The 21,664-nt window shown below is 35.6% G+C and overlaps 1 protein-coding gene across 1 annotated transcript in view; it reads right to left on the bottom strand.

The window, feature by feature from the left end:
• The window catches only part of LOC132140721 (BMP/retinoic acid-inducible neural-specific protein 1), a 171,685-nt gene that overhangs the window by 25,290 nt on the left and 124,731 nt on the right, over positions 1 to 21,664 (bottom strand). The window lies entirely within an intron of this gene.

Genomic DNA, 21,664 nt, shown 5'->3' with positions numbered 1-21,664 from the left:
TAAATCAGTTTTGGAATTTTTTTGCTGACAAAAAGGCAATATTTACAACATTGTGTCAAATATATTTTAAAATAACAGTAATTTAATAATAAATTAATAAATTACTGTTCATCAAACTTATATAAATTCAGTTGTATGTGATAAACCTTATGTGCAGTCTGCTCTGTGTAAAATGCAGTGTAAAGATGCATTGCCGCATCTAAACACCAGACTATTCCCGCTCTGACACATATCAGCCCTTGGATCAACAATTGATGTGTAAATGAATTTAGGCCACTTCTGAGCAGCTTTTATCATCCTGTGTAAAGACACCCAAATGCCACTTCAGAAGCACTTTTGCAGTGTAAAATTGAAATAAGACAAAAGCTCATACAATGTTTTCTGTAAACATCATATTGGGAAATGCATTAGATATTCCTGAAGGACAAAACCTTTTTTTTTCTTATGATTTATGCAACATTACATTACTACAGCACATCAGGAGACTCAATGTATCCCACATGATTCAAAAATAAATAAAAAAAGCCATATTCAAAGAGCTATTAGGTTACATGGACTCTTTCGTGTCAGAGAATGTACTGTATCATTCTCTTAAATAAATAATAAATCATACCTCAAGCATCGACATAAAACATGTTAATGGAAGCTAGCCCTGATATAATACTGTACAGCATATCAATTTCTAATGGAAGGAAATGTGCAGTGTGCATACAGATAATTGCTTCAAAGTAATTACACATTCTCTATAAAATAAATTATATATATATATATATATATATATATATATATATATATATATATATATATATATATATATGCTTTTGTTTCACAAATAACAGGTCTCACATTAACCAATCCTGAACTACATTTAAAAGGCCATTTTCAAATGGCACATGAATTAATCTGCTACATCAGACAGCAACCTTCATAATACACTTACTGATGTTTATTAATGTTCATACTGATGGATTTAAACACACTTCTATCCCTGCGGTATGTATTAAACATTACAGTGCTCTGTTTATGCTACTTATGACACGAATGATGTGTCAAATTGTCTTGTTGAAGAGAGGTGGGCTGTAACCTGTGATCACCCTTGTGAAAAAGAAGTCCACTTGATTACAATAAATGTGCACTTATAGTGTACTTTAAATGTTACAAGAATATTTTTGAAAAGCTGTATAATATTTATATGAATTATTCCAATTAAGTGTGCTTAAAGCAGGAGACTTTCATGACTACAACTTTTTTTTTAAAAGTTTCAAAGTTTAAAAGTTTTACTTTAAAATATTATTTTAAAGAAATGTTTGATTCATATTTTTGCTGTGCTTTAGAACAGCCAATGTGACAGACATGAGCTGCCATCAGAGAGCAGGACTGATCATCACCGCGGCACGACTGTCGGTCTCTCCATCAGAATGACTGTGGAGCCCTGAGCCAGTATTCATTTAGCTTGATGTATTCCTGCGACTGCAACTTTAATGTGATTTGTGGGAGAATCCAGATGGTGGGTTCATGGATGGGTGCAGCTCGACAACACTGGCGGTGCCAACAGCCCTGGGTTCACAATAACAGCCCAGACGCAACACACACAATCCCCGTCTTCATTACTGGAACATTGCAGCATCAAGAGAGGGATTCCAGCGCCTTTCTCTCTCCCCTATTATCATTTTATCAAACAACTCTGTCTGAAGTTAGTTTCATTCAAGCTTAAATTTACAGTTTCTTTCATTGAGTCTATCTGAATAATTCTGTGTACTTGAATAGGTAAATACATTAAGCCCATTTTCCTCCAAAAATTACCTTCAGGCGCAATAAATTCCCAGACTATTTCAAGATATATATACAGTATAAGGGATAACCAGAGCCAGTGCTAGCTATAGGCAGATGAGGTGATCATCTAGGGCCTGGGGCTTTTTGGAGGGGCCTCCATATCCATAACATCCCCTATATGCTAGTCCACCAGTCAAGATTCTAGCCTCATTATTCTTTGGATAAAGTTGAATTGTCACTCATTTGCAATTAAACAAATTAATGTTGCAGTTTCAGTGTCTGCATAATGAATACATCCATCAGGTGCTGTGAACTGTGTGACGCAAATGGCTAGGGGACGTGCAGAGGGGGGTGCATTGGGAGCTTGAGCACCTGCCCCTTTGCCCCTTGGTGCCCAAAGTGCCCTTTTGTCAAAGCAAATTTTCATCAATTTTTTTGTAATAACATGCCCTTTTGTGAATGCCTGCCCATGCCCAATCTAAATATTAGTAAAATGTATTAATAATAATTTAGCCTAAATAAAATGACCAACATGATGACCTTTCACCTAACGACGATGGCCTCCTCCGAGCGGGACGATTCCTCTCAAGCTGCACGCGCATTTTTTAATTGCTAGAGGAAATTATTAACACCGCGGCAGCTGGTAAGTGGTGTTTCATTCTCAGCGAAGTGATTTTGATGTTTATTTACTTATTATTATTTTACAAAAACGATGTGATGTGAGAACATGCAGATATGTTGTTTATATTGCTGTGTGTAGTCTGTAGTGTAAGAAGTAACGTTAGCGTGCTGTTTGAGGGAGAAAAGTTTCACAGGCATCGAGGGGTATGGTCTTTTTATGTTATTTGACTAAACTAGTATTATATTACAGTATTTATTTATTTTTTAAAACATAGAGTGCCTTAAAATAATTATCACAACACTGGTAATGTTTATTCAGATTTTCTCATTCTCTGAATTATCATTATAAAAATAAAAACAATTAAGAAATTAATTAAAATATAATTATATTTAAATGTGACACAAATATATATATTGACATCTGACACCTGACATCACAGTGCAGTGTGAAGGAGATGAATAACACTTGTAGCCTGTCATTTGTTTAAATTGCAAAGGTGTTCAATTTTAGACAACAACAACTGCAACAGTAATAATACTATGAATCACTATATTCCAGTGCATCAGTTGTTTAATGTTTTGTATCAATATTTAAGGTGGACTTATTGATTAGGTGCAAGAGTAGACAGTAGTGATGGTTAAAATAATAGATTAATGCTGAAATAGTAAATTATGCCTTGTTTCTAAATTGACAGAGAGTTAAAAGTAATGGAGCTGGGGCCCGTTTCACTAAGGAGGTTCAACCAACTCTGAGTTTAAACTTGAAATCTGAGTTGACTTACCCTGAGATGGGAAACTTTAAATTGACTGACTCTGAGTTAAGCGCGTGCACCACTACTATAAAAAGCCAGTATCAATGGAGCGCCGATATTACGATTCACCATGGCAACAGCTCCCGCCAAAAATCCATCTGCATACTTCAGACTCGATACAAATGTAATTCTTATCAGTGTTATAATATCACAGGTGAAAACTGGCAGAACATTAGATTAATGAATTAATAGCTAATCATTTTATGGTATCTCATGGGCAAAAAATAAATATAAGATAATCATATTAATAATAATATTTTAAGTGTATTTTTCTTATTTTACAAATGATCTGCCATTAGAGTAAGAAAAATAAGGCAGTGGCTATTTACACTAAGTGGAATTAACATACTTTCTTAGCGATATATCCTATTTACAGTAGGCTAAGTGCAAGTAGCTCTAGATGCTATTTACAGAAAAAAATGTACAGTGAAAATCGTGATATATTCTATTTACCATGTAAAAGTAGCAGTTCTTTGCAACAGGCTAAGTGTAAATAATAATTAAATGCTAGTTATACTTTATACTGGCATATACAGTACATTTGCACCTCAGTATTGTTATACATTAACAGGATGCAATAATAACATATTGTAAATGATTATATTTATTACAATTATAAATAGTTGTATCATTATTAAACACTCGTTAGGCACTTTACTTCTACTTTTAGAATATTTTGTTCATTTTTATTGAAAATAAATTCTAATGTGACATGTGATGGGAAAAGTGAGAAGAATGAGCTCGGCAAAAGCCGGACTCTAACCCAATCAATCGCGTTACAAGCTACTTTCCGTGCCAAAAACATTACTGCCTAGTGCCTACACCACTGAAGCCGTTATTCACATGTGTTATATTTAATCTTATGTGTCGATGGAGGGTGGAGCTAGAGTAGATTTGCACTTAGTAATAAGGTTTAACATTTGCATTAAGATTATTTTTATTACCACACTGGCATATAATTTTGCTTAAGTAAAATGCACTTAATTTAGATCCCCCCCAGGAAACAAGACAAAATTTCTTATATCATTTTCTTATATAGAAAATCAATCTTTATTTTTTTTTATATTTGTACTTGGGCAAAAAAAAAAGAAGAAAAAAAAAACACTTAGTAAGAAGAGCATTTTTCCAGCGTGCATTAATGAAGTGTTTAAAAAGGGGGAGGAGACCGAAATAAACTCTGGGTTTATCGAAGAAAACCTGCTCCCAGGTTAGGTTCATAGCGTAAGTTACCATGGTAACTGACTCTGAGTGTAAGTTACCTCTCTTTTAAGAAATGGCTTGACTTACCCTTCTTTCTCAGGTTTGACAAACCTCCCATTCTGAAACAGAAAACCTAGAGTTTCCCTCATTTCAGGGTAAACATACTCAGAGTTTTCACTTAACCTCCTTTGTGAAACGGGCCCCAGATGAGGAGATGGAGACAAAGGAAGAAAAAGAGGGAAATGTAGAGGCACAAGTGACAGAAAGGGAGCAGGGAACAGCAAGCCAGGAGACAGAGGCTGGTGAGAAAGAGGAAAATGTAGAGGCACAAGCGTTTTCTATAGTTTTTACTATAACAGCTGTTCTTAATTATTCTGTAGAACAGAGAAGAAAAAGCCATCAGATTGGGACAACTTAAGACATTTCAGTTTCTGATCCCAGAGCTATTATTAGGTGGAAAGAAAATATTTTTTTAACTTTTAAACTTAAAATTGTCTTTTCTATTTTTTTCTTTTTAAAACTGCATCAGAGCATTTGCTGCCGTATCAATACATAATCATCCATATCGATACGCGAATCAGCAAGGAATGCATCACAATATATTGCTGTATTGATATTTTGAACAGTGCCATTTAAAGCCTTGTTCCATGTGCACCTTTTGTACTTTGAGCACCTGCCCCTCCAAAGGTCTCTGCACGGCCCTGAAATGGCTAAATAGGCACGCAAAGAAGTACAGCTTCTAATGCAGGTGTTTGAGTTGTTGTCTTCTATTTTAGAGCGATTGCAATGTATTCTAAATATAAACTTGTTCTGTTAATCAGCTTCATTTTTGGAAAGATCATTCACTGGTTTATTACAAATTTAAGAAAGCGTGAGCGCCAATGACGCAACTAGATGCAATGCTTTGAATTTCCATCTACAGTAAATGACATTCTGTCTGGAGCTGACTATCAAAATAGCTACAAAAGTAGAATCAGATAAGTTTGTATTCAAAATTAAAAAGCAGACACTAGAACATTGTTTTTTGTTTTTTACTGTTTCAAATAAAGGATCTCAGATGTGTGTATGTTCTTAATTCTGATGATGATACTACATTACTGCTCTAACCTAACACAAACATTTCAGTTTCAACTAACTAAAAAATTACCTTTTTTCTGCTTGGTAGTCCTTCTCTTCCACTTGATTTGTGTGTGTGTATGTATATATATATATATATATATATATAAACACTCTGTACTGTATGTCTCAATTTAAGGTAACGATGCAATACACAATATCATATTATTGATTTTAATAATATGACAATATCTGTAGTCAATATTGATTACATTTTTTCTGAATTTTTGATCAAATAAATCCAGGCTTGATAAACATTACAGACTTTATACAAAAATATAAAAAATTGTAAAGTGTCCAAACTTTTGTACTGTATGAGTAAAAATATGCAACATTTAAAATTTAATATTGTATGAACAAAAAGGTTAGTGATCATATTTCATGTGATTTTTACCGGGGGTGGGGGGCCTCCAACATAAATTTTGCCTTAAATTACTTTAACTGCTACTATGTAAAAGGAATACTGCTGTAAAAAAGCACCTTATTTGTTTAAAGTGTTGGCAGACCAAATTTTATTGCACTTTTGTTCATATAGCGGGTCTTTTTTTTTTTTTTTTTTACTTTTTTGTACTAAATATGTTTTCAGCAAGTTTCATGTTTCATTAATGAACTTCACTTGTTTATAGAATTCACTTCTACCACTTAATTTACACACTTTTTTCTTGTAAACACTGCAGGATGATTGCAAAATCTTACTTCATTCAGCTGATGTAAAGAAAGAAAAGGAAAAAAAAAGAAAAGAAAAAAACACTCCTTGTACCAGACAAATCTAGTGTGTGAAGAGCAATCAGGTGTAAAAGTACTAATGAGAGCCTGTGGATGCTGAGAGAAGCAGGTTTCATCAGACCGTCACACATATTCTCAGACTGTGTCGACAACCAAAGTCATCAAACATGGATGATGGCAGACAGTGATGGAGTTTAATGGGCTAAAGCTTAAGTTAAAACAGGGCACAATTTATCAGTTCAGTCTTGCATTTCAGCCCGTCAAAAATCAGCCGTTCTCTCTGTAGCTGAGCACCTAAATTGCAGGTCTAGTTTATTTATTTGCATCCCATACATCATTCAACAGTAAGAAGATGTTGGGTGCATGTTATTAAAGTCTGTCTGCCCTGGATTTCATCATAAACTTAGCATCCATTTAGACTAATTTTTGTTGTAATTGTTCATTCTGTACCATTGCATTTCAATTTGCAGGTAATATCTCTGTTTTACTTTAATATGATCCCTTTCAGTCCAGGGCTGGTCTCAACTCCAACTCTGCAGAGAGGACGGATACCTCCTAAATACCAACCAATAAATGCATTTCCTCTTAAGGTCTGAACTATTGATCAGCTCTTGCATGTGCCCTTTATTCAGGTGAGAAGTATGTTATCTAAATGTTAAACTTCGTCCATGGGACTTGGCCTTGACTGTGCTGATATTTTTACGCCGTTTAAATCAGGCCTGATTCCAGAGTTCACAGGCTCTTGGCAACAGTGCGGATTGTGATGCCACAGCCTGCCTCATAGGCAAGGGTTTCATCAAAGATTAATTGAGCATTGTATGCCCCAAAATTCACAAAATAATCATTACCTAATGTGCTGATGGAGTGAAAGGCATTTCTTGAATTAGGTGTTAAATTATGGCTCAGTTCCTGTTAAAAATCAAATAAAAAAAATGAAGACCTTACGAACCACCCTTCCCTCGACTGTGTAATCACACTGAGTGGATGCTATGGCCAGCTCATTTAAAGGGTCATAGCTTTATAACAGTGCACTGCACTTTGTAAAGAAAAGCAGCCCGCTCTTTTAATGCCGTAAAATAAAATATGCCACATATGACTTTGGCTCCAGTGACAGTAACGTTAGTCTGAAAATCAGTAATGCATATCAGATCAGGGGCAATGTTTCCTTATCCTCCCCTGAAATCACACAATAAAATAAATTATTTTTTAACCAGTGCCATCAACCTCAGGTGAATGCTTTTACGTCTTTTATTTTTGATAATAATTTTACGCCACTGGTTCCTTGAGGATTCATTCCTCAGTAACTTGTTGGTGCTGCTGAAATGTCAATGAGAGCCACTCTAGAACCACATAGTAAAACTTTGATAGGAAACATAAACCAGCTTCTCAACACATTAACTTCCAACCTAAGCTCATTAGAAAACCATCAGGACTTCAAAAACTTCCATATACACACAATTCACAATTCCCACACAACACCACTGGAAGGAAAACAGCAACATTATTATTATTATTATTATTATTATTATTATTATTATTAATTTTCACACAAATTATGATGACATGGCCAATTATTGAAGGCTTAATTTCATGATTTCCCTTGCGCGATACTATGTTAGGAGCTCAAAACACTTTTACCATGCATTATTTGTGAACTAATACATTTTGATGTTTGTATCACATAACCAGCTCTGTATGTATAGCTGAAAGTAAACTTGCTCGGTCGCACACCCTGTACCGCATTGCACACCCCTCTGGTGAAACATGAGTCACAATAAAATAAAATAAAAACATAAAAGAAGCAACATAAAATAACATGGCTGGTTTTGTAAAATTGTATTTTATCTCAGTAATGGCGAGTCCCTGATCGTGGTGCCAACATTATTTTGCAGGCGCACTTTTTTCACACTTTAATTTGGGTGGTTGTTAAATATAGGTATGGTGTTAGATTAAGGGGTCTAAAATATGGTGTCATCATGCATCAGTGTGTGCTTTATAAATACTAACAAACAGCCAGTACCGAAACGTCACAATAGGAAATCAATAAAAAATACATTCCTCTAGTCTCTTCAAGCTGCTATCAGCACATATAATAAAATACTACTCATTTTGCATAAACTCCAGCAAAGAATGACATGAGAATATTGCACAAGGTTTAAAAATGACTAATACAACAAATGTCAATACAGCGTCATTCTACAGAGGCTGGCAGAAAGTCAAAAAAGATTAGGTAAGAAACATAAAGACATAAAATGACATACAGAGATCGCCTCGCTAATGAGGAACCACTGCTGTCTAAAGGGTGAAGCAGAAATTGCACTATGCACCAAATTGCTGTCTGACGCATGAGAGTGAGCTGCTGAAACACTGAGGACCGTCACAAACTAGAAATACATGCTGATCTCTGGTCAGTTCTAACCACAGATTACATATTTATCTGTCAGGATAAAAGCATCAAGTTGTATGTATGTATGTACTTTACAGCATAATAGCTTTGCTCTGAAAGCATGCTGAAATAGGTATGTTCCGTGAAGCCTGTGACAGACACCACTCAAAATTGAAGTGTATTAGTGCCCATCCATTTTTTAAGCAACTTTGGTTCCATTATTATTATTATTCAATTATAAAAATAATTAATTTAAAATTATAATAATATTAATGATAATAATAACAATCAAACCCACATCTAAGTTAAAATATCACGCTTGCATCAGCAAATGTGTTTTTCTATGATTTTTGCATTCACAATCACGATCAGGTAGGTTTAGGGTTGGGTTTGTTATTTTTCCCGGACACTGGAATTCTGAACGCCGCAGTATGTACAGTACATAGCAAAGTAGTAATGTCATAATAATGCATATCTGTAGCAATGTAATACAAAGCACAGCAATACGTGCCTGTACCAACATAATACAAATGTGTCATGGACACATATTGAATGCAAGTTTAAGTGCCACTCACTGGACATTTCACTTTGAAACTGCTGCGAAAAACATGCAGTAAGGATATCGGGGTTGCAGAAACATCACCACAAGAGCATATTTCCAGTGTAAAAGGGGTTGCAAATTTTTTTATACATGCATATATATATATATATATATATATATATATATATATATATATATATATATATATATATATATATATATGAGAGTATGTAATTTAATACTTATGTAATACTGAGAGTGTATATATATATATATATATATATATATATATATATATATATATATATATATATATATATATATATATATATATATAGTTAATAAGTAGTTAATACCGAGAGTACATAAAGTGACTCTTTGTCAAAAATAGTTATTTTGGTGATATTTTCTTGTTTTGATTCTCTGGTTGGCAGCAATTTCTCTGAGAAATTTGGTTAATAAAGATTTTAACCAGGAAAAAAAGTTTACATAATTTGAATGGATGGCTTAAACAAAATCATATATCAAGCACATACCAACCTCATATCTCATTGGAGGCCTGTTTTTAATGGTTTAGGGTTTTTTTTTTTTTTTTCTTTTTTTTTTTTTCATGTTTTATGCGCAAATGGAACTTATTTCTGGAAGTTGAATATTGTACTTTATGTAGTGTAAATTGATGGTATAACTTTACTATTTATTTATTTATTTATTTATTTATTTATTTCATCAAGTTTAACAGTGGAAGTCCTGTTGAGAAACAGCATTACCCATATTTCTGAAGATAATCGCAACCAATCAGTGAATCACGTCAAGCAAATTGTGTCTACAGAGTATAACACAAATTTTGGTGACTACATTATTTATTACTAAAATTAGACTGAACTATTTGTATTCAAAAATTGCTGTATTGATTGATATGCATTCATGGTTGACAATCTGCACGACTTGATGTTTTCTTTATCACAATGCATTCTAAAATTGCCCTGTCTATGAAAGATGTAAATTTGGCCCAAATAGTAAAGCAGCGCAGTCATATTGGCAACATTTTATAAAAGTAAAAAATCTGTTTTCACTCTAGGATATGAACAGAGCTTTGTGTTTATGCAGACTTGGGACATAATTCTAAAAACCTTTTATAAAAATGAAATATTTTGGACTTTCTACATACCATACGCAAAATTTAAGATGCTTAAATGTCACAGCAAGCAGAAATTCGTCATGAGATCTGCTAATGATATCGAGATGCAACATTGCATGATTGTTGTGGTTATAACACAGCCATTATGAAGTCAAAGAATTTATTCGAGAACTACTTTTCGAAACCTGGAACCGTTTGGTTCTGGAGCGCAAATCAATATACCTTTACATCAGCTCAGAAGACTGTTACAGTTGCATTGTTAATAAACGCAGAGTTAAAATTACGGTAATATCAAGCTGTCGCAAGCATCAGAAATCTAAAACTGAATCAATATAAAAACAGAACGTCTTGAAATTGCTTTGGAGGATGAGGGCTAAGAAAATAAATTTACTGTCAGAGCCAGTCTCAAGGAGGAGGGAAATGGCTGATTTATCTGCCCCACTAGTCCAAATAGAAACTCACTCTTGATTGACCACCCCAGATTGAGAGCTGACCTCAGGGTCAGCCAGGAAGGATTTCATCAGCCCGCTGGATGCCTGGCAACCCAGAGAGCTGAATATAAAGATAGTGGCATCAATCTTTTAAATGATGTACCATTACAGAAGAGCTATGCCCAGCGCCTGTGCGTTTATAAGGGGAATGATCTTCAGCGACTGTGCCACATCAGTCTGATGCTCTCGCCACCGCAGTTAAACATGATTGGATTGTCCGTCATACTGCGCTGATTGTGTTTCGATCTGTAGGGCTTAACAAACCGAACAACAGAACCTCTGATTATTGTGCAGTGTGAAGCTCCTCCATCCTTACGTTTGCATCTATGGTGCTCATGTGCATTTAAGAGGAATCTCTGCATCTCTCGATCTTCTGGAACAAAACCGTTTATTCAAATAAAACTGCAAAAGAGCTCCTTCTGAAATCCTTGAAAATCAGCACATGACAACATTTCCATTTGTGTGAAAAAAAGAAGCCTCTTCACCAAGGCTGAGTTTATTAGAATCCATTAAAAACAGTACTATTGTGAAATATTAAAATAATTATTTGTGTATGATGTAATTTTTTTTCCCACCTGTGATTAAGCTATTTTTTTAATCATTAAACAAAATTCTTCAAAAATCATTCAAATTTGATGATTTGCTGCTCAATTATTGTTGCTGCTCAGGTATCTATCTATCTATCTATCTATCTATCTATCTATCTATCTATCTATCTATCTATCTAGCTAGCTAGCTAGCTGCAAATTAGCATATTAGGATGACTTTTGGATGATCATTTCACACTGTAGATGGGAGTAATGATGCAGAAAATTCAGATTTGATCATAGCAATAAATTACGTTTTTACAGTGTAGTCGCATAGAAAACAATTATTTTGAATTATAATATTATTTCACAATTTTTACTATATTTTCAATCAAACAAATGCAGTTTTTCGACTTAAAAAACAAATCTTACATATTTAAAAATTCTGACCGATTGCATAAGAGGACAATCAGTCAATAATAATACAAAATGCTACTATAAAATAAGACACAAGAAACGTTTCCCAGAATTTATGGCCATGTCATTTCCGTCAGCCTATTTTCCGAGAAAGACAGAAACATTGATCTGGTCACCTCGAAAGACAAATCATTTTCATCATGTTGTCTCTTCAAACCCAGACATATTTTCCATCCACAATTCATCACTGACAGACTTCATTGCACATATGTCCTAATTGAGTTGTTTCGTGTTTATTCATTTGTTTGCCAAATGTTTGCCAATCTTCTGAAGAAAGCAAGAGCGGTAGAGTGAGAGAGAGAGAGTATGAAGATGAGTATGTAATCCATCAAGCAGCAGATGAATTGCCTGTGGGGCTATTTAATTTATTTTCACTCCACTTCTTTGAAAACTGTTGGCTCAGGCTATTCTAACGTATTCATAAATCTTCCAGGATGGGCTTATGGTTCCGGCAAGAACACAACGGGTGTGTATGAAAGGGAGAAACAAAACAAGCAGCAATAAAAAGCAACTTTCTTTCCTCCCTCTGTTCGTGGATTCATTACAATGTGCTGTCAAAAGCCTCTCAAGAGCCTTATGCCTATCAGAGAGAAATTACGGTGTGAATTAACCAATAAACGGCTCACTTTAACTTCAGCTGCTTAGAAATGAATGTCTCCTTGTTTTTTATTGGTCCCAAATGGTGTGTCTTTATCCAAATCGATATCCTAAAGTTACTGATGTTGCCAGTTGAGGACACCAGGAGAATAAGTAAACAGGTCAATTTAATTTAAAAAAAATAATTAAATAATATAATAATAATAATTTGATAATAATAATAATAAAATAAAACCTGCATAAAGTAATTGAAACCTGTTTTAAGGACAATTATGCCATTGCCATTTATTTTACATTTGAGTTTTTGTTATTGTTTTATTAATTCTCATTATTCTTAATCATGAGTCTCATTATTTTAATGTAATTTACTTTTCTGTTTGTTTAAATCAGCATGAATTAAAAGCTGTACCAGTTGTTGTGGATGTCATGGTAAAAATGCAGAAACATTAATGGTCCTAAAAATAGGCTTCAGTTACTTTGTGTAAAATTTTGTAAGCTTCACCAACAGAGACTGGAAAAAAAGTGCAACTTTTTCCAACTTTTAATTAGTAATACTGGCAAACGCATGCAAACACAACCATCTGTTGCGGGTTATACAACAAATCAGTTGCGAGTTGAGTCTCACATGTGCCATTAGTGTGATGCATGTGTCTCTGGCGATGTACAGCATTGCAAATCACATCCATATAAGTTATATTGCACCTTAGCTGGGAGCTGTATATGTAGATTGTATGGGTGATTTGACTCATGTTCACAAATAGGAATATTTATTTTGCTCATGGTTTGTTTGTTTATTTATTCATTTTCCAGAGAACGATCATACTGTGCTATGAAATGTGTTTAAGTGCTGCTGTCATAAATAAATAAAATACATGCATTACAATCTTGCCAGATTATCTACTGCTTTTGAAAAGTGTCATTTGAGCTGTGCTTAATACAAATAAATTAATTAATTAACAGGCTTGGTGTTGCTTTGATAGTTGATTTCCCTTCATTTATTTAGTATAAATCAAGTGAGGAAACCATATCACACTGTGCAGATTGATGCATTAACCATTAGCCTTCTCATAACATTATTTTCCTTATGAATCTATTTATTCCAATACAGAAAGACATTTACAGGAATAGTGTCCCTCAGTTGATGATTCCATGTTGTTCAGGTAATGACACGTTGCTTATATGTTTAAGAATCATTCTTCAAGTATTCCCATTTTTATTTATTCAGTTTTTTTACACACATCACCATTATCCTCATCTAATATAAGTTAACAAGCAAGCGATCTAGCTTGTTGTTTGAAAGGCATTAGAGTTAGAGTAGGTTTGGTTTGGATCTTGATCACAGAAAGAAGAGATAAACTTGTTTGAAGGTAAAGTGGAGGTTGCACCTTTTAGTATGATTAAGTGCCTTACTGAACTGCATCTCTAGTTTTTAGGTATAAACTTTTTTGAATTTTGCTGAAAACAGTGATTCTCTGTGAAGGACAGAATGATATTGAAATATCAAATGTTATGCAATAGGACACAAAAAAAAAAAAATCCTACACATACCCTCCACCATAATATCCTACAAATAACTTTTATGGAACAAAGTCATAAAGCTTCCATTCATCTTGAAACTTTTACAGGAGAAAAAGAGGAAATATCTATATATCGATACTTTAAAATAATGCATTTTAAAGCCTCTGCAGTGAGGCATTTCTCTTTTATTTGCATCTGTGGCCACTGGCAGCAGGTGTAGGAGAATCAGCTTCTGCTTTCACTGCCAAATCACATTTATCAGCAAAATATCTTGAAGTACAGATTCAATATGCATTAACAGTGTTCATGGGAAATCACAATAATCCACACATAACCCAGTCCATCAATTAATGTCTTGCAATGCCAGAAGCTGTGTTTTTTTTTTTTTTTCTGCTCTGGTCTGAATCAGGAGAGACATATTCATAGATCAAGCACTGCTTATAAGTCAAAACAGTCTAAGATGGCTCAAAACAAGTTATGTGGGTTGATTTTGATTTGAGAGACAACAGGATATGGACTTTTTCACTGGAAGAAGCATAATTATGGATTGCGAACTTGAATTTTAGCAACTGTTTGAAGTTAAAAACGTTTTGATGGATTTGTTTCTCACAAACATGACACAAGACATTAACTGATGTCCTGTTTGTTGTTGGCGGCTGTACTGCGTTTGAGCTCCGTCACTATATTCTTTTCATTGACTATTTTTAACTCAAAAAACAATTTTATACATCATCGTTTCCGTTTATATAACGTGTGAATATATCCTCTATTGTATTCTACAACAAAAACAATCAGAGCGCCTCGCTATCACTAGTTTTATTTTGATCTCCCGGGTCCGCTATTAGCTTTTAGCCCGTTAGCATCAGCGGCGTGGTTGCAGCTAACTGCGCTAACATTGCTAATACTCTATTCACACACATTACCACTGCTGTACTCACTGTTACTTGCTTTAATGGCGGATGAATGTCTCCACTCTGTGCAGCTCGAGCTCGAGGCCGTGGGAAAGCAGATTCGCGACCTGGAGGTAAGGCAGGCCCAGCTGAGAGAGCGGAGAACCGCGCTGGAATCATCCCGGGCTGACGCTCACAAGTCCGGGGTAAGTATACAGCGATCTGTTAACAGTCCCACCACGTCTACTCCGTGTGTTTCTCTGCACAGGCCCGGTGCACCCAGGACGCGATCTTCCCAGATGTCCTTCACTGCGACGCCGGGACACCACGGACCCTGGGTGCATCCACAGCGGAGGACGCGAGCCGGGTCCCGGGCGACGACTTCTCCCCCTCCTGCCTTCGACATCTCCATCCGGAACCGCTTCGCTCCCCTCCGCGAGACAGGACGCGACGCTGTGATCATCGGAGACTCCATCGTCCGACACGTAAGTGCTACGTTAGCCGAAGGTAAAGTGCACACTCATTGTTTGCCTGGTGCTCGTGTTCTCGATGTTTCTGCGCAGATACCCGCGATCCTGAAGGTCGACGAGAGCCCCAGAGCGGTCGTGCTTCACGCCGGGGTTAACGACACCACGCTGCGGCAGACGGAGACGCTGAAGAGGGACTTCAGCAGCCTGATCGAGAAGGTTCGCAGCACGACGCCCGCGGCGACGATCGTCGTGTCAGGACCACTGCCCACGTATCGACGAGGACACGAAAGGTTCAGTAGACTTTTTGCTTTAAATGAATGGTTGTTGTCATGGTGTAAAGAACAGAAACTGCTATTTGTTAATAACTGGAATCTTTTCTGGGAGCGTCCTAGGCTGTTTCGCGCTGATGGATTACACCCCAGCAGAATCGGAGCGGAGCTGCTCTCTGACAACATCTCCAGGACACTTCGCTCCATGTGACTAGTAAGACAATTCTCTAATAACTATTATGATGAGTTTTGTTCCACCCGCTTAAATGATAAAAGTACTTGTGCTGTAAAAACTATTAAGACTGTGTCTGTTCCCCGAATAGTGAGGTCAAAATATAATGTAGGATCTAGAAAAAATCTTATCGTAATTAAACCAGAAAAATGTAAAGTAAATGAACAAAAACAATTTTTAAAGTTTGGGCTCATAAATATTAGATCACTCACACCCAAAGCAGTTATTGTAAATGAAATGATCACAGAAAATAGTTTTGATGTACTCTGCTTGACTGAAACCTGGCTAAAACCAAATGATTATTTTGGTCTAAATGAGTCTACTCCACCAAACTACTGTTATAAGCATGAGCCCCGTCAGACTGGTCGGGGAGGAGGTGTTGCAACAATATATAGTGATATTCTCAATGTTACCCAGAAAACAGGATACAGGTTTAACTCTTTTGAAATACTTTTGCTAAATGTTACACTGTCAGACATGCAAAAGAAATCTAATGTATCTCTTGCTCTGGCTACTGTGTATAGACCACCAGGGCCGTATACAGAATTCCTAAAAGAATTTGCAGATTTCCTCTCAGACCTTCTAGTTACAGTTGATAAGGCGCTAATCATGGGAGATTTTAATATTCACGTTGAAAATGCAAATGATACATTAGGACTTGCGTTTACTGACCTAATAAACTCCTTTGGAGTCAAGCAAAATGTCACCGGGCCCACTCATCGTTTTAATCATACACTAGATCTAATTATATCGCATGGAATCGATCTTACTGCTATAGATATTGTACCCCAATGTGATGATATTACAGACCATTTCCTTGTATCGTGCATGCTGCGTATAACTGATATTAACTATATGTCTCAGCGTTACCGTCTGGGCAGAACTATTGTTCCAGCCACCAAAGACAGATTCGCAAATAACCTGCCTGATCTATCTCAACTGCTATTTGTACCCAAAAATACACATGAATTAGACGAAATTACTGACAACATGGGCACTATTTTCTCTAATACATTAGAAGCTGTTGCCCCCATCAAATTGAAAAAGGTTAGAGAAAAACGTACTGTGCCATGGTATAACAGTAATACTCACTCTCTCAAGAAAGTAACTCGTAGTCTTGAACGCAAATGGAGAAAAACTAACTTGGAAGTTTTTAAAATTGCATGGAAAAACAGTATGTCCAGCTATAGACAGGCTCTAAAAACTGCTAGGGCAGAGCATATCCACAAACTCATTGAAAATAACCAAAACAATCCAAGGTTTTTATTTAGCACAGTGGCTAAATTAACAAATTACCAGACGCCACCTGATTCAAATATTCCACCAACGTTAAATAGTAATGACTTTATGAATTTCTTCACTGATAAAATAGATAACATTAGAAATACAATAGCGAATGTAGATTCTACAGCGTCTAACACTTCAGTTTCATCCATCGCACCCAAAGATAAACTGCAGTGCTTTACAAATATAGGTCAGGAAGAGCTAAATAAACTTATCACTGTATCTAAACCAACAACATGTTTATTAGATCCTGTACCCACTAAATTACTAAAAGAGCTGTTACCTGTAGCCGAAGAACCGCTTCTCAATATCATTAACTCGTCGTTATCTTTAGGTCACGTCCCAAAACCATTCAAGCTGGCGGTTATCAAGCCTCTTATTAAGAAACCAAAACTAGATCCTAGTGTACTGGCAAATTATAGGCCTATTTCAAATCTTCCATTTATGTCTAAAATTTTAGAAAAAGTTGTGTCTGCTCAATTGAGCACCTTCCTGCATAAAAATGATCTGTATGAAGAATTTCAGTCAGGTTTTAGGCCCCACCATAGCACAGAAACTGCACTTGTTAAAATTACAAATGACCTGCTTCTTGCGTCAGATCAAGGCTGCATCTCATTTCTAGTCTTACTTGATCTTAGTGCTGCGTTCGACACCATAGATCATGACATACTCATAGATCGATTACAAAACTATACAGGTATTCAAGGGCAGGCTCTAAGATGGTTTAGATCCTACCTGTCCGATCGCTACCATTTTGTTTACTTAAATGGGGTGTCATCTCATTTATCATCAGTAAAATATGGAGTGCCACAAGGATCCGTCCTAGGTCCCCTTCTATTTTCAATATACATGTTGCCCCTTGGTAATATTATTAGAAAATACGGAATAAGCTTCCACTGTTATGCTGATGATACTCAGCTATATATTTCAACGAGACCAGATGAAACTTCCCAATTATCTAAGCTAACAGAGTGTGTTAAAAATGTAAAAGATTGGATGACAAATAATTTTCTCCAATTAAATTCAGATAAGACAGAGATATTAATTATTGGACCAAAAAACACCACACAGAATCTTGTAGATTACAATCTGCAACTAGACGGATGTACTGTTACTTCCTCTACAGTCAGAAATCTGGGTGTTATATTAGACAGCAATTTGTCTTTTGAAAATCATATTTCCAATGTTACAAAAACTGCATTCTTCCATCTTAGAAACATTGCCAAGCTACGAAACATGTTATCTGTTTCTGATGCAGAAAAGCTAGTTCATGCATTCATGACCTCTAGACTGGACTATTGTAATGCACTTCTAGGTGGTTGTCCTGCTTCGTCAATAAACAAGCTACAGGTAGTCCAAAATGCAGCAGCTAGAGTCCTTACCAGGTCAAGAAAATATGATCATATTACCCCAATTTTACAGTCTCTGCACTGGCTACCTATTAAGTTCCGTATCTGTTACAAATTATCATTACTTACCTATAAGGCCCTAAATGGTTTAGCTCCTGCGTACCTAACTAGCCTTCTACCACGCTACAACCCATCACGCACCCTAAGGTCACAAAACGCTGGACTTTTGGTAGTTCCTAGGATAGCAAAGTCCACTAAAGGAGGTAGAGCTTTTTCACATTTGGCTCCCAAACTCTGGAATAGCCTTCCTGATAATGTTCGGGGTTCAGACACACTCTCTCTGTTTAAATCTAGATTAAAAACGCATCTCTTTCGCCAAGCATTCGAATAATGTATCTCTTAAATTGTGAGTGTAGTTGCATCTGCATTTTTATTCTTTAGCTTGGGTTAAACTAATTTTACTTTGTTGGATCAGCAGCTATGCTAATGATGTCTCTATCTTGTTTCTATGTTTTGCCACGGGATTTACATCCCGTGGTAACTAGGATTTACACAAGCTCCAGTCTGGATCCAGAACACCTGAGAAGAGATGATGCTGACCCTCAGAGGACCCCAGATGATCCTAACCTTGAATCAACAAACAGAACTAACAATTATTGCTACATGTGTGACTGCATCATATAATTACTATTAATTAATAATATTGATAGTTCATCATCTAGCTGACTACGTCTTGTATTATTATTATTATTTTTAATTTTCTGTAAAGTTGCTTTGTAACGATTTGTATTGTAAAAAGCGCTATACAAATACACTTGAATTGAATTGAATTGAATTGAATTGATGGACTGGAGAGATGTGTATTATTGTGATATTTTTATAAGCTCATTCTGATGGCACTCATTCAGTCAGAGTATCCACTGGTAAGCAAGTGATGGAATGCTACATTTCTCCAAATAAACAAACTCAGGATGGCCTGAGGTTAAGTAAATTTTCTGAAAATATTGGCAAAGAGCTCATGCCATGACATACCGATCTTCTCTAGGTCACTCATCTTCATACAATATAAATTTGCTGGTCAAAGTTGCAGAGAAATGTGAAACTTCTTCACGTGATCCTGTATTTCTGGTCTCCAGTGTTTTCAAATGAATAAAATAATTTGTCAAACAAAAAGTCTACCTTAAATCCCACACCAAAATCTCATGTATATTTCATAGTTATATAATCAGCATCCTGCAGTTCTTGTTTGTTTAGCTCATGACTGAGACTAAATGTTCAAGCAAACTAGTCTAATGACATCAGACTGGAAAATATTTTCCTCTTCATACTGAAATACTTCCAAAGCTCATGAAAGCATGAGTTCCTTCTGTTTTAAATATTTCTCATTAAAACACACTGTGCACCAACAAATTTCCCATTCGCAACCAAACCAACTTTGGGTCTGGATCGGGTCTCCAATGCTGGGATTCTGCACCGGTCTGCATTTGGCTGTCTTCGGGGCAGGAATGATCTCTCTGACCAGCCATTTTCCCCTCTGGCCTCTCTATTCACCGGACGCCTATATGAATGGCCTGTTCCCCAGGCCATACTGTTATCACTGACTGAAGCATGCTGGGATAGAACTAACACAAGCCACATATTGTCAGATAAATAGAGCGTGTGCAAGAACATGGCTGGGAAAAAAGAATAATAATATGGGCAGGCTGGCATGATGTGAACGTGTGCAGTCATATAGACAATACTAGCAAAGATCACTTACTGTTTTTATAACATTAACACCTTGAAAATGAATTGTGAATAATACAGTTTTTTTTTTTCATATGATCAAATCATTATGCATTCATGAATTCTGAATAACGTACAAAGCCTTTGTATTTTTTGCTATTCAGTTGAAATGACATTGATATATTAGAGATGTACAAATTTACATGATTTCATAATCACCTAGGGGTCATCTGAATGACCAGTTAATTAGGTCACAGGCTTGTTTAGGATCATGTTCAGCAGAAACTAATCTGAAGCATTTCTTAGGGATGCATGAATGTGGCCTTTAATGGGATAACTAATGGGATTTACGTTACTTTAATCCTTTAAATATAACCTTTTTGTACAACACCATCTTAGGCCACAAATGCATTGAATATTGACAATAATACATTATGAGATTTCTCTGTCATTACACAATGACATAAATGTTACATTTTCAGTTCTATGTGCTGTACTGTCTGTTGAAGCAAGTGATATAGACCCCCAGTTGTTCATGTAATGCTATATTATTAATAATAATAATAATAATAATAATAATAATAATAATAATAATAAAATAGCAATTATGATGAAAACAATTCAAACTATCTCTATATTGTCTGAAATATTAAAGCTAAAAAAATAAAAATAACACCAGTAGTATCTAGGAGGGATTTACAATGTAATTGTTTTTTTTTTTTTTAATGAAGCTGCATTTATTTTATTAAAAACACAGTAAAATAATGAAATATTATTACAATATAAAATATCTGTATTCTGTATTCTGTGCAAACAATAAAATGTAAGTTATTGCCGTGATTAAAGCAGAATTTTAAGCAACATTACTCCAGTCTTCAATGTCACATGATCCTTCAGAAATCATTCTAAATGCTGATTTGCTGCTCAAGAAATGATTATCAATGTTGAAAACAGTTGTGCTGCCGAATATATTTGTGGAAAAAAATTTAATAAATGAATAAATATTTACAAATTCTTAACTATATACGTATATATTCATGTTGCTTGAAAAATGTATTCTATGAACAATGCAAGAAAAATACTGCTTTGGATGACTGTTATATCACTTTTTTGCCCCCATTATTATTTACAATATCTCACTGATCATCCACTAGTCAACTATTCGGTTTTTGGACTGTCTAGTTGACCAAACGGTCATCATATCGTTACATCTCAAACCTGACTTTGTCTGCAGTAAACTGTGTAATTAAAAGTGTGAATGTTTTGTCATTTCATTCTCAGCTGTAATTTGTGCCATCAGTGCTCCTCCGTTCAACCGTCACACTAGTGAAACTCAGGCTTTAGTAATGAACCGAAGACTCACCGGTGGCATTATGAGCTGAAGGTCAGTGTGTTCTGACTCGGTTCCAGGGCACAATTACAGTCTAATCTGGTGGAGACGACACACGATGGGCAAAATGTGGCCACGGAGGCACGCAGTGATTTCCTCACACACTGCAGCACAGAAATCTAACAGTTATTT

Source organism: Carassius carassius, chromosome 5 (genome assembly GCF_963082965.1).
Source record: "Carassius carassius chromosome 5, fCarCar2.1, whole genome shotgun sequence".
Lineage (NCBI taxonomy): Eukaryota > Metazoa > Chordata > Actinopteri > Cypriniformes > Cyprinidae > Carassius > Carassius carassius.
The sequence above is the reverse complement of the archived record's forward strand: the minus strand, read 5'-3'. Positions and strand labels throughout refer to the sequence as shown.